The sequence below is a fragment of the Microtus oregoni genome, unplaced genomic scaffold (genome assembly GCF_018167655.1).
Source record: "Microtus oregoni isolate MIOR12 unplaced genomic scaffold, Mior012 000055F_ref0000237, whole genome shotgun sequence".
NCBI lineage: Eukaryota > Metazoa > Chordata > Mammalia > Rodentia > Cricetidae > Microtus > Microtus oregoni.
This window is the reverse complement of record NW_024543831.1, coordinates 12153325-12177863: the sequence shown is the minus strand read 5'-3', so window position 1 is coordinate 12177863 and position 24539 is coordinate 12153325. Positions and strand designations below refer to the sequence as shown.

Here is a 24539-nt window from a genome sequence, read left to right as displayed (position 1 = left end):
AAATCTTAATTCATCATTTCACTTCAATTCCAAGTTTCTAATCCTTTGGCATTTTTAGCTGATGAAGTCATCATCCACCCAAACCTCCCCAGGTAAGAACGTTGACAGTGTCCTAAACCTTTTCTCCATCCACACCCCCTGGCCAGTTACTAAAGCCTCTCCGAGTTGCAGCAGACATGATTCTGGAATTTCACTCTCTCTGTTCATGCTGTTCCTTTAATTCCAACCCTATTGCTTCTTACTCGACTACTGGGCCCTGTGCCCCCAGCCTCCTCTGTCCATCTGTCCTTCCTTCAGTGACTTATCTCCTCTCCTCTCCTCTCCAAATCTGTTGACCATTTATTTTAATCAAGATCCCAGCTGGCTCCCAACTGCTCTTAGAAAAATGATGAAACTCTTTAGTTTTATACACAACATTTTGTGGTTTCTCTCTGCCTAGTTACATAGCCAACCCCCATTGTCACCTTAACCTCACACATCCTACAACTATAGTGAGAAGATTGGGGGGGGGGTCTTCTCAACCTCAATACACTGAACCCTCCATGTCTCTATAATTTTGTATTTACTGTTTTGTTCCTAACTTATTGTGTGTATGGTCATGTGTTAGTGTGTATGTACGTGTAAATGCATGTGGAAACCAGAAGTCAAGGCTGTGTTTTCTTTAGTTGCTCCTTCCCCTCATTTTATGAGGCAGGGTCTCTCACTTGTCCTAGAGCTCAGGGATTTGGCCTGATTGGCTGCCCTGTGAGTGCCAGAGATGGACTGGGCTCTGCCTCCTCAGCACTAGCATTGTAAGTATTCCCCACAATGCCCAACCATATGTGGGTATCAGAGGACATTGTGTTAGTTTTTTTTTCTTTCACCATGCTGGTCACAGGATCAAATTCAGGTTGTCAGGCTTGGCAGCAGGTGTCTTTACCCACTGAGTAATCTCACAGGCCCACACATATGGATCTGAACTCAGGTCCTTATGTTTACACGGCAAATTCTTTACTAACTAATCCATCTCCCCAGCTCAGATGGTCCCTCCATATTTCTATGGTACCCTACTAATAACTTTCTACCATATTATATTATTGAGGCTTTTGTTTTCATTTTCTATAACTATGTTGTCAACTCCTAGGAAGCTGGGCCCAATCTTCACTTTTTATATACATTAGAGGATACATCTTAATGAATGCTGAAAGAGAGGAGGAAAAACACTTAGGAAGTGATTGCGTTCAAGGGGCAAGAAGAGGTGCCCTGATGAGGCTAACAAGGACCTATCCAGTCACAAAGGCCAAGGGGAAAGCATTTTAAAGAGACTGTCAAATGCCACAGAGCATATAGATGCTATAGCTGTGAACAAGTCACCCATCTAGAGACCTGGAGGGCTTGGGGTACCTCCAGGACCAACATTCTCATAGCATAAGGACAGAATGGAAGAGACGGGAGGGTCTCAGCTAATGGGGCTGGGTTGGTGGTGAGGATCCCTCTGCTCTTCTACAGCACTGGGGAGTAGGCCAATTTTGGGGATTAGGTATTTGTTGAACCATTTTCCCTTATTTGGCCACGTGACAGACATTTTAACATCTTTTCAAATTCCTTCAGGGGTTCCCTCTTTCTCCTGCCCTTTAAATGTCAAGGTTTCCAGGACTCTGTTTTTAGCTACTGTCTCTGCTTAATCTACACACAGGGTCCCATTCATTGTGGCCTCAATGATGCCGCCTTCTTGATGTCCATCTGGCTGTACCTCTGCCCAGAGCCCTCCCAGCCTCAGAGCCCACTGGAACCATAAGTACCCGAGAGATACATCGCCCTTGGCTGTTCTAAAGCCCAGCTCAGCTCCCATCACCGAAGGTCTCCTTCGGAAACACTTTCTCTATCAACAAGACCCAAACCATCAGTTTTCTCAACCCTTTCCTCTCCAATATACTCCTGAAGTCTTTTCAATTCTATCACCTTAATAATCCAAAATCCCACAAAATCCCACCCCTCTTCCAGCCTCTCTTCCACTGCTGAGATCTAGACGTGCAGTTTCCAGTTGTACTGTCGCCATCTCTCCCATCTACTCTGAATTCTCTTTTCTACCCTTTCCCATAGCATTTTCAAGGAAGTGTTTGTCTATTTTCTAAAAGCCAAAGAGTAATTTTTATGCAGTCACACACAGCTCCATGAGTGTGAGCAAGGTTCCAATGCTGTTGAGATTTAAAGAATGGATGGACTGGGAAGATTGCTCGGGAGGTAAAGCCCTTACCACACAGCATGAGACCCTGATTCAGATCTCTAAACCTCATATGAAACCAGATATGGGAGCCTATGTCTGAATCCCTGTGTTCCTGGAGCAAAGTAGATGGCAGGGATGGGAGAATCCCAGAAGTTCGGGGGTCAGCTAGCTTGGGGGACACAGCAGCAAACAACTCAGAGTCTATCTCAGATGAAGAGGGGGGTAAATAGCAGCACCCAGGGTGGTTCTCCAACCTCCACATGCATGTCATGGCATGTGAATGCCTGTACTCATACACAGGAAACACATACAGAGAGAGAACAAATAAATAACACATTAAAACATTTCCATTTCCCAGAATGTTCCCTCATGACTCTTTGCCCCAACATTCCCAGAGGCAACTGCCATCCTGATTTCTAGCTCCATAGACTGGTTTTGTTGCTTTTGGACAGTTCGTAGATGGAATCAGACAGGAGAGATTTTGTGTGGACAGCTTCTTTCGCTTACCTGCTAGCCTGTGCCTTCCACTGCAGCCATGCACAAGCGTATAGATGTCTATCATAGTCACTTTTCCGTTCACCTGCTTATGAAAAAACTCACCTATTTTCAGCTTTAGTTTTTCCAAAGATGCATTATGAACATTTTTGCATAGTCTTTCTTGGATATAGAGTGTCCACAGTTTGGAGTAAACATCCAAGGAGGACTGTCAGATTTTGGATGCGCTCGTGCTTTGCTTTGTAAGAAGCTGCCAAACAGCTTTCTAAAATAGTTGCACCATTTTCTAACACTAGCCATGTACGAGAGTTCGAGATGCCTAAAACAGCCTTGAAAATGCAAATCAATCACACTATGGCTCTACCCTAAACTCCTCTCTCTGGCTCTTTCCAGGAGTTCCGGTTCCACAGGAAATAGGCCAGGTCCACCATGGCATAGTTAACAATGTCCTCGGTCTCACCGTTGCAGTTTCTCTACCAGCTCCCTTTTCTCCAGGCTCACAGGCCAAATTCTCTAACTCACGAATTTTGCCCCGCCCTTTAAACTCTGTCTTGCTATGTAGCCCAGGATGGCCCAGAACTCATGCTTCTCCTGCTTCCGTCTAGAGAGTTCTCGAAAGAAAGTTCTTTCATGTCTCTGTGTGAAAGAGATTCCCTTTGCCAGGATGCCATCCCCCTTACCTTCATTCTAATGCCTGCCTGCCTTTGCAGAGGGGTTTTCTGATTATTTCACATACTTCTGTGACTTCATTCTGCTCCCCAAACATACAGAAACTCTACCAACATGCTCAACATGTCATAATACACTGTTTTCTTTCCTCTAACTGACTCTTAGAAGATCTCTTTTGTCCCTCCCTTCCTTGATCATTGATGACTGACTACACCAGACAGACACCATGCTAGCAGAATAGCGCGGGATGAGAAGTTAAGACCTAATCCCTGCTCTCCTAAGACATCGGGCGGATGAAAGAGACAGTTGAGGGCCGGTCAGCACTAGAGTGCTTGACTAGCATGGATGAGACCCCAGGGTCGATCCCCAGCACCACAGAGACACAGAAGGCAGCCCAGTGACTGAGGAGTGAGAGCTGGAAACCAAGCTGTGTTCTGGACAAGAGAAGTAACAGATGAGGGCAAGGCAGGGTCTCATCAAAGAAACACTGTCTGTACTGGGATCTAAAGGAGATGTACTAGCTAATCAGGTAACATGCTGTGAACAGGAAAATAAAATTGAGCTGGAAGGAGAAGCTGAGGTGACCTGCATAAGGAAGAAGGCTAGGCAAGTGTCAGAACAGATGTCATCAGGGATCTTGCTTGAGACCATGCCGTAAGACAACACCGGTATCATCCCTCATCTAGCTCACTGGACCTGCCATTGTATTTGTTGGTGCTTACAAAATATATTATCTGTTCAATTAGTGCATGTTAAAAGAGTTCACAAAGTTTGATGGGAAAAGAAGATATGAGCAGCATCTTTCAATTTTATTGACTTAATGAATTGCATTTTTATTAGTTCTTTGAGAGCACAGAGTCTTGCACAATGTGTTTTAATCACATTCACCATCTCAACAGGATGATAAGTGGCTGCAGGGCTGAACATGCTTTTAAGCTAAGGCACAAGTGGAGTTTGTTGAGAGACTATAGCCAACGGAGCGGTGATGGAAACATCACACACAGGTTCTGCACAGAGGGAAGGGACGGGACTGAGGGTACAAAGATGGTTAGTTTTGCGAGGGAAGAATGACTCTTCCTTCGAAATAAGAGAAAAGGGTGCAACTGGGGGAGGGGAACCCTGCAGAGACACAACATTACCTGATAGGAGGGATGTTCTTATAGCCATGTGGTCCAGGGGACATTTTCTTGAATCAGCCATTCCTCAGCCAGACTATTGACAGTGCTTGTAATCATCATGGGCAGATTTATGGGGCAGTGACTATAACTGGCTATGTTGGAAGCTTTGGTGGTCATTCACCATCTAAGATCGACAGTAACCATGCTGGGGACCCACACACTCAGGCGTAGGGACATTAAGAACCTTACACGGGACTATACCTATATAGTTTGAATCAAGACTGTCCAATACCACAAGGGGCTGCAGCAAGTTGAGAGCCCAATCTCACTCCAGTATGGCAGGAATGTCATAGTGAGAGAGCGGAGGTAGTTTAAGGTGGTAAAGGCCCTATGTCTGTAGTGCGGATTTAACCTGCACCAAATCACCTAGTGGGTGACAGGAGAAACACAGCAGTTTGATAGAGTCGAATATAATGTAATACCTGGTTGCAGAATGAATCAAAGCAGGGGGGGAGGGAGCAGGGAGGGAGCCAGGGAGGGAGCGGGAAGGTTGTCCTAAGACCGCCCCCCCACCAGCAGACACATATAAACTTTAGTACCAAATTCTTACTTGTTGTTTATTCTATACATGCATATCTATAGTAAATGTTCACTTTTTTACTTAAGGAAGCACTTTTTGGTTTCCTTTTTGGCATATTAGAATTTCCCTCAAATCACTACTTTTGTGCTTTAAGAACATTATTAAGCAAAATAATGGTTATCAAAACACAAACACTGCGATACTGAGACAATCACTCTGGTAAGCTTTACAGTTAAGAGACCAATGGCAGGGCAGCACAGGCAGTGTGAATAACAGGACAAAGGTTGCTTCACATCCAGGTTTTTTTTTGTTTTGTTTTGTTTTTTGAGACAGAGTTTCTCTGTGGTTTTGGAGCCTGTCCTGGAACTAGCTCTTGTAGACCAGGCTGGTCTCGAACTCACAGAGATCCGCCTGCCTCTGCCTCCCAAGTGCTGGGATTAAAGGCGTGCACCACCACTGCCCGGCCACATCCAGGTTTGAATGTCATGCGATGTAAGAAATTTCATTGTGAGACTCAGAAGAGCATTCAATTAAAAACTACCAACTGTCCAGGCAGTTGTGGCACACACCTTTAATCCCAGCACTCAGGAGTCAGAGGCAGGCAGATAGATCTCTGAGTTCTGGGTCAGCCTGATCTACAGAGTGAGTTCCAGAACAGCCAGGGCTACACAGTAAAACAGTGTCTCAAAAAACCCAAAGACCAAAACAAACAAAAATTTACAGACTATTTATTTTCTGGGACTTCTCATTTACTATTTCTTTGACTGAGGGTAACTAAAATTACAAAATATGAAACAGGAAATGGAACAGTGCCCTTTCTTGCAAAGAGAAAGAACCCACACCAGTTAACTAAAGATGGGGTCAGTGACTTGTCCACACAGACAATGACATGGCAGGAGTGACATAAGAATGTGCATGGGAGCCTAGGCAGTTTGGATGCTCACCTTACTAGACCTGGATGGAGGTGGGAGGTCCTTGGACTTCCCACAGGGCAGGGAACCCTGATTGCTCTTTGGGCTGACAAGGGAGGGGGATTTGGTTGGGGGAGGGGGAGGGAAATGGGAGGCGGTGGCAGGGAAGAGACAGAAATCTTTAATAAATAAATAAAAAAAACAAGAAAAAAAATAACCAAAAAAGGAAAAAAAAAAAGAATGTGTGTTCCTGAGCCACCTTCCTGAGCCACCGTAGAGCTCAGTGCACAAATGCAAACATAGCAGCAAGAAGCCAGAAGCCCGACCTTAGTGAATATGGGGGTGGGGTTAGGGAGAGTGATCCTTAAAGAGAAATACATCCTAGCTGGCGAAAAGGAGCCACTGGAATAATCCCCAAAATATCCACAGAGAACTACAAAGCAACCCAGGCCCTGGGCCAGGAGACAGGTGGTCATATCAGCAGAAACAGCAGGTGCTATGGACCTGGCTCCATCTGTAGAGAACAGTCCTGCTGGAGAAGTCTCAGAGAAGAAGGCAGGGGAGCTCAAAATGGGCAGCTCTCCCCAGTGTGGAACTGTGATCTTAACTGGAGACCGCACAGCCGACAGGGTGGTCTCGCTATTCTGTTCAGGCTTCCTTGCACTTTTATACTAACAAATGATGGATCCTTTACTTTGCCAGTCACTATACATACTGTAAGTGTTCTAGCCTTAGGACCTACAGTGAGCTGAATTGTGTTCCCTCAAGACGCATGTCCCCTAACACCTTAGAGGGTGACCCAACTTTAGAAATAGTATATATATATATATATATATCACAGATGTAAACCATTACAGTAAGGCAACACTGAGTCAATGACCCTATCCTTATACAAAACAGACAAAGACACAGGAAAAAAAAATCTCAGTCAAGCCAGAGGTAGAGAGGCTGGACCTAGGCAGCCACAAGCCAAGGCACCCCTAGCTTTACTGAAAAACACAAGGAAGGAATCACCAAGAGAATGGGGAAGGTGTATGGCCCCAATCACACTTGACTTGGAACTTCCAAACTGTAAGAAGAAAACTCTTCCATTGTTTTATGCCCTTGGGGTTTGCCAAGCAATGTGAGTGATGTGTTTCATAGCCATTACAGGAAAGAAGCAAAAAAGGCTGAGGTGGTTGGAAAGGGCACAGGAGAAGCCTTTAGGTAAATAAGCACCAGGAAAAACCCAAATAAACCCATACCCTAGATTCAGAGGGAGTGTGTGGTCCCCAAAGATATACAGAGGGATCTGTTGCAACATTAAGTGGAATCTGTGCATTAAAGGCTCGTAGTGTGACTTCAGCCTGATGCATTACTAAGAGTGTAGACTTCAGTTTGGGCGCTGCAAGGCTGAATCAATCTCACACAACTAATGAGGTCCCACTAATCAAATTTCTCAAATTCAAAAGAGAAAATGAGGCTGTTCATGTGTTTCTTCTGTATATGAGTAAGAAAACAAGTTTCTCTTTAGGTATCCCAAATGCTACCAGGATCCCACGTCTAGACACCTGTAAGATGATAATGAGTCTAAATTAAGATGAAGGGGCAGGACCTTGACCATTAGAAGTCCCAGTGATGTTCCCCACCCAGTACCACAGCAGAAATTGTCTCCAGGCCTCAGAGTCTGTGGCATTCACTGCGGATTGATAGTTCTTTAGTTTTCCTGTGTTCTGGGTCCATGTGCCCACTTCTACCAAGGACCTGGCCTCTGAACAGAGTGTCAAACAACTGCTCTAGGTTACAATTATGCCCTGAACGCGACATTCTAATATTACAAATCAGACCTCTTTGACGAAGGTGCGGGAGCCTCCATTCCTGTAACCAGTATTGCCTATTTGGTTTCTTGTGGCATCTGCAAAGGCCACTGCCATATTGGTGGCTGAAAACAACAGGCATTTATTTATTGTCCCATGGTTCTAGAGGTCAGAAATGTATGTCAAGGTTGTTGGTAGGACTTGGCTCCCTCCAGACTCTGGGAGAGAACCTGGTACTTGCTCCTTCCAGCTCCTGGTGGCTCTGGTTGTTCCTTGGCGGTGTCTGCACCATTCCAATCTGTCCCCACAGCCACAATGCCATCTCTTCTGCATCAGAGCTTTGCATGCCTCTCTTCTAAAAGGACACTTTTAATAGTATTTATGGCCCATCTGATAGTGCAGCATTCTCTCTCAAATCCTTATTTGAGCACATCTTCAAAGACCCTTATTCCAAATAAGTTGGAATCCACAAGTTCTAAGAACTTTATAATAATGCCTTGGTTAGAAAAGGAGCAGGGATTCATTTTTAAAATTCATTATGTTATGTAAATTTTGACATTGGGACCTTAACAGGTGTTGTATGTGAGTGCCATGGCATAGGTGTGGAAGTCAGAGGACAACTTGAGAGAGTCTCTCCTCCTACTGTGCAGGTCTCAGGGTTTGTATCTGTTCAGTACCATCGCCTGGTGAGCCATCTCACTAGTCCCCTTATTTGTTTAATATGTCCCTGGCATCTCATACATACATGAGAATGAGTATATAAAACAAGGCAACTTAGTTCCAAATTCTCACCTTATGACCATTACACACTATTGCCCCGTTAGCATTCTCCAAAAAGATACCCCTGAACTCCATACCACAGTCCCTTCAAACACCTGGATGGGTTTCTTGTATGCACAATGTAGGGAAAGCTACCTGACACTGACTTCATCTCTTCAGGCTCTCCTGTCACGAGCAGTTATAAGGCTTAATGCTATCTTTAAATGGTGATGGAGGAAGGTCATTGGTTAATAAAGGAACTGCCTTGGCCCATTTTATTGGTTAGAGGATAGGTGGGAGGAGTAAACAGAACAGAACGCTGGGAGGAAGAGGAAGTGAGCTCAGTCTCGACAGCTCTCCTCTCTGGAGCAGACGCCTCAGAGAGACGCCATGCCCTGCTCCCAGGATGAAGCTCCGACCCAGGATGGACATAGGCTAGAATCTTCCCGGTAAGCGCACCTTGGGGTGCTACACACAGATGATTAGAAATGGGCTAAATTAATATGTTAGAATTAGCCTAGATAGAAATGGGCCAAGCAGTGATTAAAAGAATACAGTGTCTGTGTAATTATTTTGGGTAAAGCTAGCCGTAGGGGCGGCCGGGTGCTGGGGATGCAGCCCCGCCGCCCTTAATACTACAAAATGGGATATCAAATGATCGCATATGATTATATTTTGCCCTTAAATCATTTCTACTTCACGCACACATGGTGTGCATGCATGTGTGTGCAGGTTCATGTCTATGGAGAGGCCAAATGACAATCTTTGCTATCATTCTTTAGGCACCATCACTTTTAATTTTTGAGAGAGGATCTCTCACTGGCCTGGAACTCACCAAGGATACTGGGTTGGTTGGTCACCCAGCCCCAGGGATCTACCTCCCTCCACCTTCCCAGTGCTGAGATTTGAAGTAGGCACCAGAATGCCTGGTCTTCTCCATTTTAAACATAGCTCTTCATGTTTGCAAGGTAAGCACTTTGCTGTAAGAGTTGTCTTTCCAGCCCCCCTTCCACATTTTGAGGCCCCAAATTCATCTAATATGTCCCTTATCAGGACCCCTCAAGACATCTATCTCCTTGTGTTCATGCTTTTCTTTGAGCTCTTCTTGCCCTGCCTAGGGATGCCATTTCTACCTGAGACTTTGGTAAGCTTCCTGAAAAGGGAACCTTACGAGAATCTCAGTGTGTTCTTTTCTCATTGTTGTGACAAAATACTGGACAGAAGCCACTTACATGGGAAGAGGTTTACTGCAGCCCATGGTTTAAGGAGGAATCTGGTTTCTCACGGCAGAGAAAGCAGAGTGGGGAGTGGCTCAGTCTGTGGCATGGGAGTTTATCCTGCAACCTACTCATCTTGATGGATTCAGCAACAGGGATCTTGGTCCAGATAGGCTGGGCCCAACCTCACTGAACCACTTCGGAAAGCCATACCTCCTACTCCAAAGATCCATCACCTTCCCAAACAGCCCACCAACTGTAGATCGAATGTTCAAACATAGACGGCTGTTGGGAATACTTAACATTCTACCCATAACAGTGCACAAAAAACATTTGTCAAATGACTGTTGGCTATGGGTAGGGGAGTCTCACAAGCTACCACCTGTGGATGAGATGCCAGAAGCAATCAATTACTGCTGAGAGAGAATCAGTCTTCCCCAGGGATAGGCCCTCTAATTGGCTAGCCAATATCCAGTGGTCAGCCCTAAAAACATATGCATAAAAGCAATACTAAATGGATTCTGCAGATTGTATTTATTGTGTGTGTTGATCACAATAATTTCTGAAAGAGAGGCCATTAATTTGAGAAGAAGTAGGTAGTACACAGAGGAGCGAGAGGGGAGGAGATGATATAATATAGTACAGATATATTAAAAAAAAGAAAATGAACTATTGTATGTAAGGTAGACTAGTAAGTCAGAGGCTGTACAGAAACAGGCCCATCCTTCATTCTCTTGGAGTATTCAAAAGAGAATATTCAGAAAATTAGATGAGTGTATTTAACACTTAGAAGGAAAAATCTTTATATAGCTGATAATACAGGAAACAGGGGAGGTGTTTTTCTATTAAGAATAAGGTATTGATCTTCAAGAAGGAAAGGCAGAGAGCTTAAAGAGCCACCTCAATGCCAGGCTTTGGTGAGGACAAAATACAGCCCCAGTTTGAAAGGTGTTCATGGATCTCTAAGAACAGAGTCCTAGGACTGAGAAGACCCAGCTGAGGGAGTTCTAAGTGCTAATCTTATATCACTAAGCTGCTCCGAGATCCAGGGCTGTGATGTGGTTCATTTCAGCCGCTTTCAGTTTGTAGATGAACATGAGGCAAACGATGTTTAATAAATGTCAGCCAAATTATTGTATCAATAAAATGAAGTGGAATTGCTTGATGCAAGAGTTCCCATCTAGTCACATCATCAGATAGATACAGACTGTGGTGTCTGGAGGTTCATCTCAACATAAGCCACTGCTAAATACAATGCTCAATCTTGTAGCCATGTTAGACATAGCTGGCCACTCCTTTGAAGCACTTTATTAACTTGGTTATCAGGAGACCATTCCATCTAGTGTCAGCCTCTTCCCTCATTGGGTATTCTTATTTCCATCACTGGGTCTTCCCCTTGACCTCTAAACTTTGATATTCCTTAGGGTTCATTGCTATGACCCTGTCCTTTCTTTCTTGTCCCAAGAAAGACACTCAAACTTGTGGCTTCAAATGTCACCTGCAGATTATCTCTAAAATGTCTGTTTCCGGCCCTGTTTTCTCCCTGAACTCCAGACTTGCATATTCAACTGCCTGTTTGACATCTTCAATTAGGTCTCTAATAGACTGTGAAATGTAACATGATTGAAACAGAATTCCTCATTTCCTCCAGTTAGCATCACCTCCTCTTCCATCCCCACATCGATAAATGACCATTTCATCCTTCCAGTTGTTCAACCCAAAAACTAGGAGGCCAGTCTTGACTCTTTTCTTTCTCTCCCACCCTGAACCCAATACACCAGCCAATTTTGTTGGCTTCACCTTCCAATTGTACCCATATTCTAACTACCTGATCCCTTTCCACTGACAGCCCCACAGCCAACTCACCATATACATTACCCAGGATACAGAATCCAGTTATTCTCCCCTTGCCTTCCTATGCCTGCAGTCAATGTTTCACGGAAGCCGCATGACCCTTCTGAAACAAATTCAGTCATTTCACTTGCCTGCTGCCAACCTTCCAAAGATGTCCCCATAAATTTATATGCTCCACATCGTCAACGAGATCTACATGGCCCTATAAGCTCCTTTTCCCATCTTATTCTCCATTACCCTAATTTCAGCATTCTCATTACACTGGCCTCGCTGTCCTCAGCAAGTTATCAAGCTGAACTAAATAGAAAGCATCAAAACCTATTATGAAATATTGTATAAAGAGGTACTTGAGATATCAATAACATAAAGCTGTGAAGGAACAGAATTCCTGTAGTTATTGAGTACAGTCTCGGGTTTGCAAGATGGAGACTTCTGGACCTGAATGGTGATGATGACTGCCTGATTCTGTAAATACACTGAATACCATTGAAGTCAATGGTTAAACTAGTAAATTTTATATGTGCCTTACCACAACGGAAAATAATTCAAAAATACTCTTAATAGGTATGACCACAACAGTGGGTAATAATTACCAATAGGTGTTATAGATATCTATATGGTGTGTGTGTCTATGTGTCTGTGTGTAATATAGATATGGGTGAATAATCTTATCTATAATATATCCATAGGTAATCTATCACAAAACTTTTTGGGCTAGAGAGATTGTTTAGTGGGAAAATACATCTTCTGTTTAAATGTGAGGACCTGAGTTTGGATCCCCAGCACCCATGTAAAAAGCTGGGTGTGGTTTGTGTGCCTGTAACCCCAGTACAAAGTCTGGTGGGAGGCAGAGACAGGAGGCCAGCCAACCTAGTCAGAAAAAAAAAAAAAAAACAGTGAACTCAAGGCTCAGAGACAGAGGAATAAAGTGGAGAGTGGTGGGGGAAGAAACCAATATCCTCCTCTGGCCTCCTACACACAAGAGCTGGTGATATAGTTCAGTTGGTAAAGTGTTTGCCCGGCATGCATGAAGCCCTTGGTTCTGTCCTCAGTGTTCCATAAACGAGATGCAGGGGTACATACCTCTAACCTCAGTACTCCAGAGATGGAGGCAAGAGGATGAGAATTTCAAGATCATCTTCAACTGCACAGTGAGTTCAAGGCTAGCCTGGGATGTATGAAACTCAGCCTCATAAAAAGGTACACCCGTGAGAGCCGAGGAGCGGGCTCAAGTCTATAAGTTGTTTGTTATGGGAGTATGAAGACCTGTGTTTGGTCCCTATCATCCATATCAAAGCCAAGTGCCATGGCACACAGCTATAATCCCAGCACTGGGAAAGTGGAGATGGGAAGATCCCTGGGGTTTACTGGCCAATCAAGCCAAATCAGAAGTTCCGAGATTTAAAAAAAAAAAAAGACAAAAAAGACTGTGTCTCAAAAATTAAGATAGGGACTGAGGAAGGTACTTAATATGGATGTCTTGTTTCCACATACACTGTCACACTTACACACACACAGCACTTTACACCCAATGTGGCCATTGTATTTGACTATAAACAAAGTCTTGAAACAAATCCTATGTGTAACCACCTATGGACTTCACTCAGTGTGGTCAGTGACAATGGACTTGTCTCCATAGGAACTGGACACGAGGCCTCTAAAGATAGCCGTACTCGGGTTTTCGAAGCAGCCTCTCCCAGAAATCTGGACACTACCTCTCTGATGCAAGCCAATCACCCACAAATGAACAAGATGTGGCAAAATTCTATCTCCCTAATGTGTCATTTGACAATGCGGTGTCCTTTGACACAGACCAAGCTACAAAGCGGCCTACAGTGTAAAATTAAGGGTTTCTGATAGACTAAGGTTTCCTCTTGCCAAATGCCATTTATCTACGCTTGAGCCTTCCAACAAATATAACAAGTATAATCTGAAAAACCAGCTCACTCGTGTGAATTATTATGGTGCTGCTGTTTTAAGACGCTGTGTGGTTTAAAGGAGTGGAGAAATTATTTTTGGATACTTAAACTACAAAGTTCATTCCTATCATTGGGCAAAAGAGGATGCCAGAATCTAGAAAAGTAAAGGAACCTGTCTGCAGTTATACTTTTAGTCTGTGGGAAAGCTAAGAGTAGATTCCAGAAACCCTGATGCTTTAGGCTAGTACGTCTTTTCGAAATTTAAAGTACAGACATGTGTTGGAGGTATAGTGCATTCAGTTCTACACTGCTACAATAAAGAGAATAAATATTACAATAAAGCAAGTCATATGGCTCTGGAGACATCCCCAAAATACAGGATATTGCCATTGCTCTTGGTTGCCCCCCAGAACTAGATAGTAAGACCCTATTGCTGAAGGCACTACACAAATTGGTCACAGAACATGGAACAATTAAGTTGGTACAGATCAGGAAGCTTCCTCCCCAGTGGCTAGCTTTCACAGTACTGGAGGGTGCTATCCAGCTGCTGGTGGGAAATTTTAATAATCTTACCCAGTTGTGAACCTGGCGAACTGTAATTATAACCTGGAAGGCAAGATATAAGCATGCGTGCAATAATGGTCCCAATGCTATGGGAGTAACCAGCCACTCTCTGATTAGATTTAAGGCCCACCATAGAAGGAAACTCACGCCTCGTACTGTAAATTTAGCCATGAACCCATGATTGGGGAGCACATAGGCCCTAAAAGTGTACCTCTTGTTATCATCTCTACTTATTGGATACCTTATCGAATGGTCCTCTAAATGTGAATGTCTCTACCAGCAGATTAAGTGCAGTTCTCATACCTCATCTGGGAAGTTTCTTGGTGTAGTGGATGGTGGTTAGCATAGAAAATCACAACTAGTGCGCAGGTGCAGAGAGGAACTGTCAGCAGAGCGCTCTCACACCTCCTCTCCTAGGCTGTCACCACCATGGAAGGGGGGGGGGCAGACAGTAAGAGCCAGAGGTCGAGGAGGGTCAGTCCAGAACAGGGTCTTCTGGATTTAACTGGATCTCTGTACTCAGGATCTCACAGCAGCTGTGGTTATCTGCACAAACCTAAGCCAGCCAACATCATTCTGTCAAGGAGTAAGAAGGGATGCATGAGCCTCCACCCATAACTGAGGAGCTACGGACAACTGGTGGCTTCTGGAGGAGGAGGAGTCAGCTTTCTTCAAGGGTGTGGCTTCTGGTAGATTGACCATGCTCCCGAAGATGGCCCCACACCCCACACGCCAGGATCAGCATAAGCTGGGAATCAATAGGTTATAAATAAATTTTAAAAACCACAAAATTGGGGGCAGGGATGTGGGGGGGGGATTGGGGGGGAGTTGAGGTGAATATGATCAAAATATATGGTATGAAATTCTCAAAGGATTAATAAAAACTGAAAGCAAGTTGCATGAGTTTTTGACTTCTCAATAAAAGTTCCATCTATACTATTCTGTGCTCTATATTGTGTGTGTGTGTGTGCATGTGTGTGTGTATCTAAAAACAATGTATTGGGCTGGAGATCTGGTTCAGTGGTTAAGGGCACTTGTTCTTACAGAGGACCTGGGTTCAGTTCATAGCACTCACATGGTGGCTCACAATCATTTGTAATTCTACTTCCTAGGGTTCCAATACCACCTTCTGACCTCTGAAGGTACTAGGCATGCATATAGTACACATACATATATACAGGCAAAACAATCATATATTAAGTAAGTCTAAAAGAAAAAGAAAAGCAGTATACAAACTTTAATCTATGATTCTTTATTGCTAATGATCCTCTGAACGGTTTGAAAGATAAACTTTCTTGTGCATGGCTAACAGAAGTCTTCAATCTGTTACAAGATGGAATGAATATGACCTGCTATAAGAGGAGGCATCCTTGTATCATTAGAAGGGGGGGGGGCTGAACTAGTACCAGCAAGTGTGTAAGAGGGACAACTAGAAATGGCTCCATTGGCACCTGTCTGTCCTCAAACTGTCTCCACTGGTCTTCTCTTTTCTGGCCTTGAAGACAACTTTGACAGCTTCAGGTTTCTGCCCACTCAGAGGTGCAAGAGCCACTTCATTTAAGGCTGATGTTTAGGTATGAACAAGACCTCATCTTGTCTAAACCAAGTCCAGTCATTTATCAAGTTCCAAGCTCTTTCCCTCGCTTAGTAGAATGTGCTGAAGAGGTGGAGGCAGAAAGATTGTAAGTTTGAAGCTATCCTTGACTACCCCTTTTCTAGGATCATACTACCCTGAAGATGCCCAGTCTCCTCTAAGCTATTTCTAGACCACCGTGTGTGCTATCCCTTCCCCAAAGGCAATGAACAAGCCAAAAGTAATCTTCAGCCAAAGCAGGTTTCTTTCAAGGATGGAGTCTTAAAGTCATCCAGAAAGCATGCAATTAACTGTCATGTTCTTTGGGCGTGGTATGCAATTTCTACAACTGCATGGAGAAAGAACACGGTGGCAATTGCCGATTGGAGGTGGGCTTTAAATCACAAGTCTACAACCATATTTTCTAACACCCAGGAAGATGACTGAGCAATTGTGGCCTTTCACCAGAGCCCAGAGTACCTTGCCACTCAGCCTTCACCCCTGAAGCCCCTGAAGGGCTGTTTTGGAACAGCCCTTTGGTCAGAAGGAAAGTGGTGAGCAGGACTGGCACTCTACAGGTCAAACAATGTCTTCAATCACAAACCACTCAGAGTTCTGCAGAAATACTATTTTTTGTTTGATAAACTTATTATTATGGTCCTAAGTATTTTGTACACTTAAAATGCCCAAATAAAATATCCCAAGGATGACTGTAATATCCTAGGTTATGCTGTTGCCTCTGGACCTTTGGGCGTTAAGACGGTCTGCATTTTGTAGCTATTTTATTTACATCCCATTATTAATGAAATAGTCTAGTCACTGCAGATACTGACAAAAACCACATACCATCCTTTCCTGCCACTGATGGTGCCAGGGACATGATTAGATTGTGTGCACACATGTGTGTGAGTACAGGCATGTGTATACTGTGTATGCATATGAGTGTGTGAGTGCACGCGCATGCGTGTGCACGTGACACGTACTTATACATGTCAAGGTTAGAGGTGGACACAACTGGGCTCATTTGGACTCAGCCTAATGTTTTGAGGCAGGGTCTCTCACTTGAACTAGTGCTCACTGATTGGCTAGACTGGCTGACCAGCAAGCCCCAGAGGCTGGCCTGTCTCTACCCCCTGCTTGAGGATTATAGATGGTTGCGACTGTGCTCCTCCTTTTTGGCATAGGTATTGGGTATCTGAACACAGTCCTCATGTTCGTAGACCAGGTACTTTACCATGGGACAGAAAAGCTTTTCCTGTGTTTTTAAAGCAGATGTCCCATCCCCAGCTTTCTGTTAACTTTAATGTCCTCTTTAGCTGGCACTGTGTGGGGAAATGCAGACCCAGAATGGAGAGGCCCAGAGAAGGTCTCCCACAAGTCTGAGGGCTACGGATGTGTTTCTTGTACCCTCAGCATCCATCTCATGGGTGGCAGAGGACTGGGACAGAAAACAACACACACGCAATTCTACACAAAACAATTCAAAGCCAGAACCCTGATCACTTTAAAATAGCTTCATAGGTTGGGAAGAAGTCAAGCTACTTTTTAAGTCTTAAGCCATTCCCTATGCTCTTATTCTTTTTAGTTATTTTAGTACATCCCTCCTCATTCCAAAAGGTTCTCAGGGGGTTGCTGTCCCGGTGCTGTTGACTCAGTTTTCTCCTATAGAGCCTGTGTGCACTCCAGAACCACCAATATGGGCTGCAATTTAGAAGGATTTGGAAGGCCCATATAAAACTACAATGCCTTAGCAGATAAAAGACAGGAGTTAAGTTTCTACTGTGTGTAAAGGGTTGGGCTGAAAGCGGAGAGAGCTATTTTTGAAAGGTATAAGTCACAGCTGATGTTTTTGAGTAATTTGTGGTCTGCCAGTGCGATAGGCTTCATGCCCAAGGGAGGACGGCTGACGTCACAAAGCAGGCTGCACTCTGTGCCTCCCAACAGGCAGGCTGCCAGGCAGAGTCCTCAACCTCTTAAGCCCTCTGGTGGGGAAGGGGGGCAGGGCAGGACAAGGTGAAAGTAGCCCAGTGGGGAATGTGCTGGAAAGGAAAAAAAGGCCTGAGGGGAACTGAATAGGAGCTAGTTAAAGGGGTCTTGATGTCAGGGAGAAATGTTGGGATTTTATTCCAAAGATACAAGGGGTATCTAAACAGGAAGCGATAATGATCAAAGGTGGCACTTAGTGACTGCTGCTCCCTTGGCACAGCCTTTGAATCTTCATTTCCTAAAGCCATGGCATAGCTCTTCCACAGGGGGCCCAGCCAGTTAACTATTTCAAGTTCCATAGTTAGTATGCAAGGGCCAGGATTCAAATTTCAGCAGAGCTCAGACTCCTTAACCACATGAGCCCGGGACAGAGCAAGAAGCCTCCGAATGCGGAGGGGAGGCAGAAGGACAGAGTTTCCAGGAAGCAGTCAGCAGGCTTGGATGCTGCTGAGCCATCAGGAAGGAAATCTGAGAAACAGCTATCAGATTTGTGACCTTTACCCGAGAGGGGTGAGGACAGGAGCCTCCTGCCGGGCAAGAAGGATGACAGCAAATCCAGCCCTGGGGAGGAAGTGGCAGCAAAGACAGGTGACAGGTGACAGGTTCCCACACTTCGTTTTAAGGAGTGATCCTGCAGCAGAGCAACCTTGACTTTATTCGAGGGTTCCCAATATATTCCATCCCACTCTTGCAAAAATAACACATTTTAGTAATTATAATAAGGGACAATTAGCTGCTTTGCATGCAGGTGAAATGCAAAAATTTATGTATAGGGAAACTATCGGGGAGAAAGAGGACACATGAGCTCCACACAGCTCGCTCTGGGGCTGTGATGGGAGGGAAGCCTCCCAAGCCATTGCCCACAGCATGACTCCACACTGAAAACATCTGTCTGATCCCAGTCTGAGCTTCCAAAAACCTGAGCCACAAAACAGACATTCTCAGACAGATTCTTTGTTTTAATGAGTGGTTAGCACTGCAGTTTTCATGCTAAGTCAAACACAGTTTCAGGGAGACTATAGCATTGGAAAGGGAATTCTACTTATGACAAAGAATTTGGAGCCACGAGGGCAGCGATTAGAGCTCAGAAGAGAAGTGGGGAGGGTGGGGTGGGAGGAGGAATTCTTTCATCAAGGCCTTTTCCCATGACTATCAGCTTCCTTCAGCATCCTAGTTCCTTCTACAGAGTTCTAGGTTTGACTCAGTCCCCAAAGTTTCTATGATTTTGCTGTGTCCCAAACAATGCTTCTGCAAATTATACATGTGCAAAGACATAGAGATGTGAGCTTAGGAGTGTGGGCCAAAGGGACCTCTGAGTGTGATGCTTCTGGTTCATGCTTGCTGGTCACACTTCTCAGACACAGTGACAAGGGCTTTGAGAGTGAACTCACACCCTGACGCAGGCAGGGAAGACACCAGTGGGTACTGGATAATGTTTAAACAACGTAGTGGCTTACTACAGGTAGCACAATGATTAGTCTGCTTGGGTGAAAAACTGGTATGAGTGAGTATAGATTCTTTTCCTTTCGGCGACACAGGCTGAAAACTTGGCGGTTGGCAAAGCATTCTGGAGTCATCAAAAGCATTGTGCAGCCCAAGAGGAGGGGAAGCCTGGCAGGACCCAGGTGTCATGGGCCTCTCCGTATGCTTTGCTGCCCTATCTTACGCAGAGAATGACACTCAGGGACTTTCTCTCCAGCTCTCTGGAGCCTGATTCTCCCCAGGAGTTTCCTCTTTCACAATACCGGAGCAAAAGGGAGACAATTTTTTTCTAATTCTTTTGCACTGTCCTTGCTGTTCCTCTAAGGAACATAAAAGGCCACTGCAGGGAACAGCAAGCGCCACCACTAACCATCACAAGAAATGTGGGAAGCTGGAAGGACTCAAAGACGCCACAACGACTTGTCACCCCCCTCTCCACGGCACTCGGGGTAAGAGAGTAAAAAAAAAAAAAAACGTCAAAACCTTGGTCTTCCGGGGTATTTGTTCCACAGAGGAGACAGATAATAAACTCCAGAAAGACTTAAGGCTGTGTCCTCGGGAGTGTTATGAATGCAAATGAGGCAGGAAGGAGGGATGCCTCATTGGGGTGGGTGGACTTGTTTTGAAGGCACTGTTAGACTTTAAGCAAAGCCTCAAGGAAGTAAAGGAGCCAGCCCTGACAGTACCTGCAGGAAGAGCATTCCAGGAAAAACCCTGAATAGCCAAGGCTCCAGGTAGAGAAGCAACCAGGAGGCCAGTATGGGTGGATCAGAACAGGATAGAAGGTGAGAGAAGTAAGGGACAGAGACTGCTTCCCCTGCAATCAGAGAAAAGAGAAAGCCCGGAGTCTGAGCCACACTGGCTTAGCCTCCAAATCAGGTCTGCTCCTCTGTTGTTTATTGTGGGATCCCAGCGCCACATCTGTACACCTGACCACAAAGGGTAACTGCTAAGGGACATGGAATATGAAACTCCCTATCCGGACACAGCAAATGCCAGGTTCCTACCTACCACCAGTCGGTTCCCTCAGCCTTTTCCTAGTTGTACAGTTCTTCCCACCTAGCTACCACTGTGGCTGAAAAAAAGTGTTTAGAAGCAGATCATTCAAGGGCGTTTCAGATATCAAATATGTATTAGCAGATGAACAAAAAACAGGAGAAACACTATTTGTCTATGAACATAATAATCATAAGAGAATAACATTTTAGTTTCTGCACTTAAAAATCTGGAGCAATCCGTACCAAACTGTTAATGGTGAACACTGGTAATAGTTAGGACTATCAAACATTTTGACTACTGACTTTCAACCTTCTAATTTTTTTATGACTGAATATTCTGCAGTGAACAGTTATTACATTTGCAAAAACTCACAGCATAGGCCAATGCTGACGGATGCAAGGGAAGTCGCTGTCTGGCCTTGCTCTGTTTAGATGTCGCCCCGCCCCACTGAAGGCCACTATGACCCACTTTAGGAACACTCGTAGGGAGTTCTAGGGTCCTAGGCTGAAATCTGGACCAGAGAAGGTCCCAGATGAGTTCTGTGACCCTCTATGACCCTCAGCTGGTTCCATTTGAAAGGAGAGGATGGATACCCCTTGCTACAGCTCCCATTGAGGAGAGAAACAAACCAGGGAAGTTTAATTAATTACAATCAGCTATCTGTGAACTTCTGTGACTCACGAGTGCTGGCATTATTTTTTTTCTTTTAAAAATACTAAATTAGCCAGGCGGTGGTGGCACACGCCTTTAATCCCAGCACTCAGGAGGCAGAGGCAGGCGGATCTCTGTGAGTTCGAGACCAGCCTGGTCTACAAGAGCTAGTTCCAGGACAGGCTCCAAAACCACAGAGAAACCCTGTCTCGAAAAACAAAATAAATAAATAAATAAATAAATACTAAATTAAAGCTGGACAGTGGTGGTGCACGTCTTTAATCCCAGCACTTGGGAGGCAGAGGCAGGTGGATCTCTGAGTTCGAAGCCAGCCTGGTCTACAAAACGAGTTCCAGGACAGTTAGGGCTACAGAGAGAAATCCTGTCTCGAAAAAAATAAAACCAACCAACAAACAAAAATCCACTAAATGAAGGGATATTATAAGTAAAACTCCATCTTATAACTAAACAATTTGCAAGGCCAGCTAACACAAGACAGCTCCCGGTGTCGTACTCACAATGCATCAGAACATGTGTTATAACCAGTTACAGCAGAACCCATAGCTTGAAAACAGCAATCCTTTCCTCTCCCCTCCGAAATGTACACTCTAGGTGAGTGGAATCAAAAGTAATGCTGAAGCCTCCACAATTGCCCATATGGCTTTTCCTAGTTAAAAAAAAAAATGTTTCAATAAAAAATACGTAGTACAGAAATACTCTTTATTTTTGTATTTTCCGAGTTGACCTTTGCACCAAGAAGGGTGCTTCATCTGCACATTACATGAAATTCTGCTCGCACGGGAGGCAGTAGACAATTGTGGGACTCCTGCCTGGCAGGGGTGCTGATGCTTTCAAAGGGAAAATCCTTCTCTTCCCCAGAAACCAATGAGACCTCTCCTCATTTTCTGCCTCTTTCCGGTGCTGTCGGGATTCATCTTGAGTTTATCTGTCCATAGGCTGGAAATCTCCAGGGCAGAAAAATTCCACCTCAGCATTCTGTAAGCTCTGGAAATTGAACTCTTTCAAAACGGAGTATTTTCTGAGAGGCCAATCTTTTATACAAACTGTCTACTATTAATAGGAGTCGGTAGAATGAAGGAGGTAACATCCAAACTGGGCTTAGTGTCCAAGGAGGAAAACGGAGCTCATAGAACTTACACCAATCTCATACACCTGGCTTAGTGTTATCCATTATACCAATGCACCATTAAAAGCTGTATTTTCCATAGGACATACTTTTCAGTGGATTCTTTACATTCAGCTGTAGCTTTCTCACCACGAGTTCAATTACACAACCTGAATATAAAATCCAGCAGCTCCGTTAGGCGAGGCTTCCATCCATGACACTGCAGCCGTGTCTAAGTCCATGCAAACTGCTGTGTGTGTGGCAAAAGCCAACCCCTGAACTGTAAGAATGCGCTTGTGGAAAAGGAGCTTAAATATACACCCATAAGCACACATACAAATGCCCAGAGCTGTGAGTAACTGCCGCATTTGTGGGAGCCAGATAACGGCACATGGCTGGCATGAACCCCTTCACCCCGTTTCGGCACCCACAATAAGTGTGGTAAAGTCACTGTGACGACTGGCAGTGACACCTGTCCAAGCAGGGTGGGGTGGGAGTGTGGAAAAGACGCAAGCGCTCTGCCTGATTTCTAGGTACTCCACGGCTTTAAACTGGTAGTGAAACAAATTTTTGAATGTAATTGATTATGGGATGGGGTAGTTTTACAGCAGGATGCCTTGGACCCTGTTTTCAAAACCACACTCTTGAACAACAGTTTCTTATTTGGGAGAGCCACAAAATCGGTATGGAATCTGTGGAGCAGAAAAATCGCACCAGGGAGGGCCTAAATGCTCACGCACGAACCTGATCTTGATGAAAAGATGGCAGCAACACCCCCGGTTCCCTACAACTGGGTGTGATGCAGACAAATTGCATCTTTACCCTGCTCCTGACTGTGTGACCTTAGGCAAGTCAGTTAACCTTAAGTCCCAGCTTCCTCATCTCCAACACAGAGATGGGCGCCCTGAGGGCTCCAAGGAAATCGGTCACAAATAACTTTTAGCTCATACTGGGTCCATATGACTATATCTCATTATTTAACGTGGCACTACAATCTAGCTGCCATATCCCACATCTTCCCCTAGTCATTTTCCTTTTGGGCTCCCAGCTCTTTCTATTCTTTTCACTATGTTATTATGGAGGAGGGGGCATTAGGGAAGCAGTTACATACGTTCCACTTTGCCCCACTCTTCTTCAAAGCTAAGTAAAAAGCCAGGGAAATAGGTAATATACACCAAAGAGAAACAAGTGCTTAGGATATGGTGGCGCATGTATATGGGATATAAATACATCATAGGATTTCATTCTTAACATATAAGGCAACAAATCATACGTGGATTTATTTCAAAAGAAACAAATGACAGGCAACACATTAAAAGAGGATAGAAGGAATCTATATGGGACTATTATTATCTCAGTATTGGCGATTATGACACAGAACAGAGTATAGGGTCTGACTTCCAACAGGTGGATAGCTTTAAACATTTACGGATGCAAAACCGCGATGAGTTTGAGCAGGCAAGTCTCAGAGATTCAATTCAAGGTCTCCTTTTTTAACAATTTTGAGAAAGATTTTTCTGGGTTTAAGCCTCCCTGTCAAGTTAGCAAGCAGGGAACTGCCATAGCTTGCACCTGTCCTCTGAACAGGATGCCAGGTTGACAGTGAAACCTTTTATCCTTTCCAGACCGTCCATCCTGCCGCTGGGGCGCCTAGCGACAAACCGGGGAAGCCCACTAGGAAGTGGTCACGACCAAGCAAGCCACAAATCCCCAGGGTGTGGGATTTCCACCTCTACACCACGTCTGAAACCCGAAAATAGGCGCCCGCTTGCTATACTGCAATGGGATTCCCCTCAGGAGCAAACCTCCCGCACCCCAGTTTTCATGTTTTATTAATAAATGCAAGATGGCACACGGAGGCAAATAATGGGAGGTAAGCATCTGCAGCTGGACCCGAACCAGGGCAGTTTGAAAATATAAATAAGAAGCATGTGACAAGCAGATCCCCAGGCTGGAGCAGAAGACCCGGGGCTGTCCCATAGATGGTCGCCCGGCTCCCCAACCCGGGGCATGAAGGTCAGCTGCAGGATCCCAGTCCTCCAAGGCACTCACCCTGCAAACCGTGACCCGCACCTACCCTTGCCTTGCTCACCCGCGGCGGGCCACGGCAGGGGAAGCCCCGGCGGCTGCCGGCTGCAAGAACACGTACCTGCTGCCGGGGCTCAGGATTCGCTCTGCTCCGCGGCGCTGGGCCCGCGCTCCCGCTCCCGGGGCTCCCCCTCTCCGCGCCCCCCTCCCGCCCCCTCGCGGCCCCGCCGCTCCCTCCGCCCCTCCGCCCACCCCGTTTGAGCGCGCGCGCGCGCGCCTTCGCACCGGCGGCTCTCCCGGGCCCGCGCCTGCGCTCTCGCTGCCCGCACCCGCGCGCGTTCCGGAGGCTGCAGAGGGGCCGTGCGGCTGTCTAGGAAACGGCGACCCGCATGGGCCGCGTGCGGGCAGTCATCCCCGCCGAGGGGCGTGGGGGCATCACGGCACGGGTGACCGGGTCGCGAGTGAGAGCCCCAGGCGGAGGCTGGCGCCTGCGGTGCCACCGCACCACCCTGGGTGCGTTTTCACACGCTGCGCAGCGAGCGGCGGCGCGCAGTGTCCTCCGAGGTTTCTGCCTGCCGTCCCTGGCGTGTGCATTGCCCACCTCTC

The 24539-nt window shown here is 45.5% G+C and overlaps 1 protein-coding gene across 4 annotated transcripts in view; it reads right to left on the bottom strand.

The window, feature by feature from the left end:
* Tmem266 (transmembrane protein 266) overlaps positions 1 to 24240 on the bottom strand; it is a 106673-nt gene extending 82433 nt beyond the window's left edge. For 2 of the 4 annotated variants that reach the window (XM_041638600.1, XM_041638603.1), the window contains exon 1: positions 24055 to 24129. The gene's annotated coding sequence lies outside the window, so the exon portion shown is untranslated. The other 2 variants (XM_041638602.1, XM_041638601.1) reach the window with 2 other exon arrangements.
* Positions 24241 to 24539: the final 299 nt, after the last annotated feature.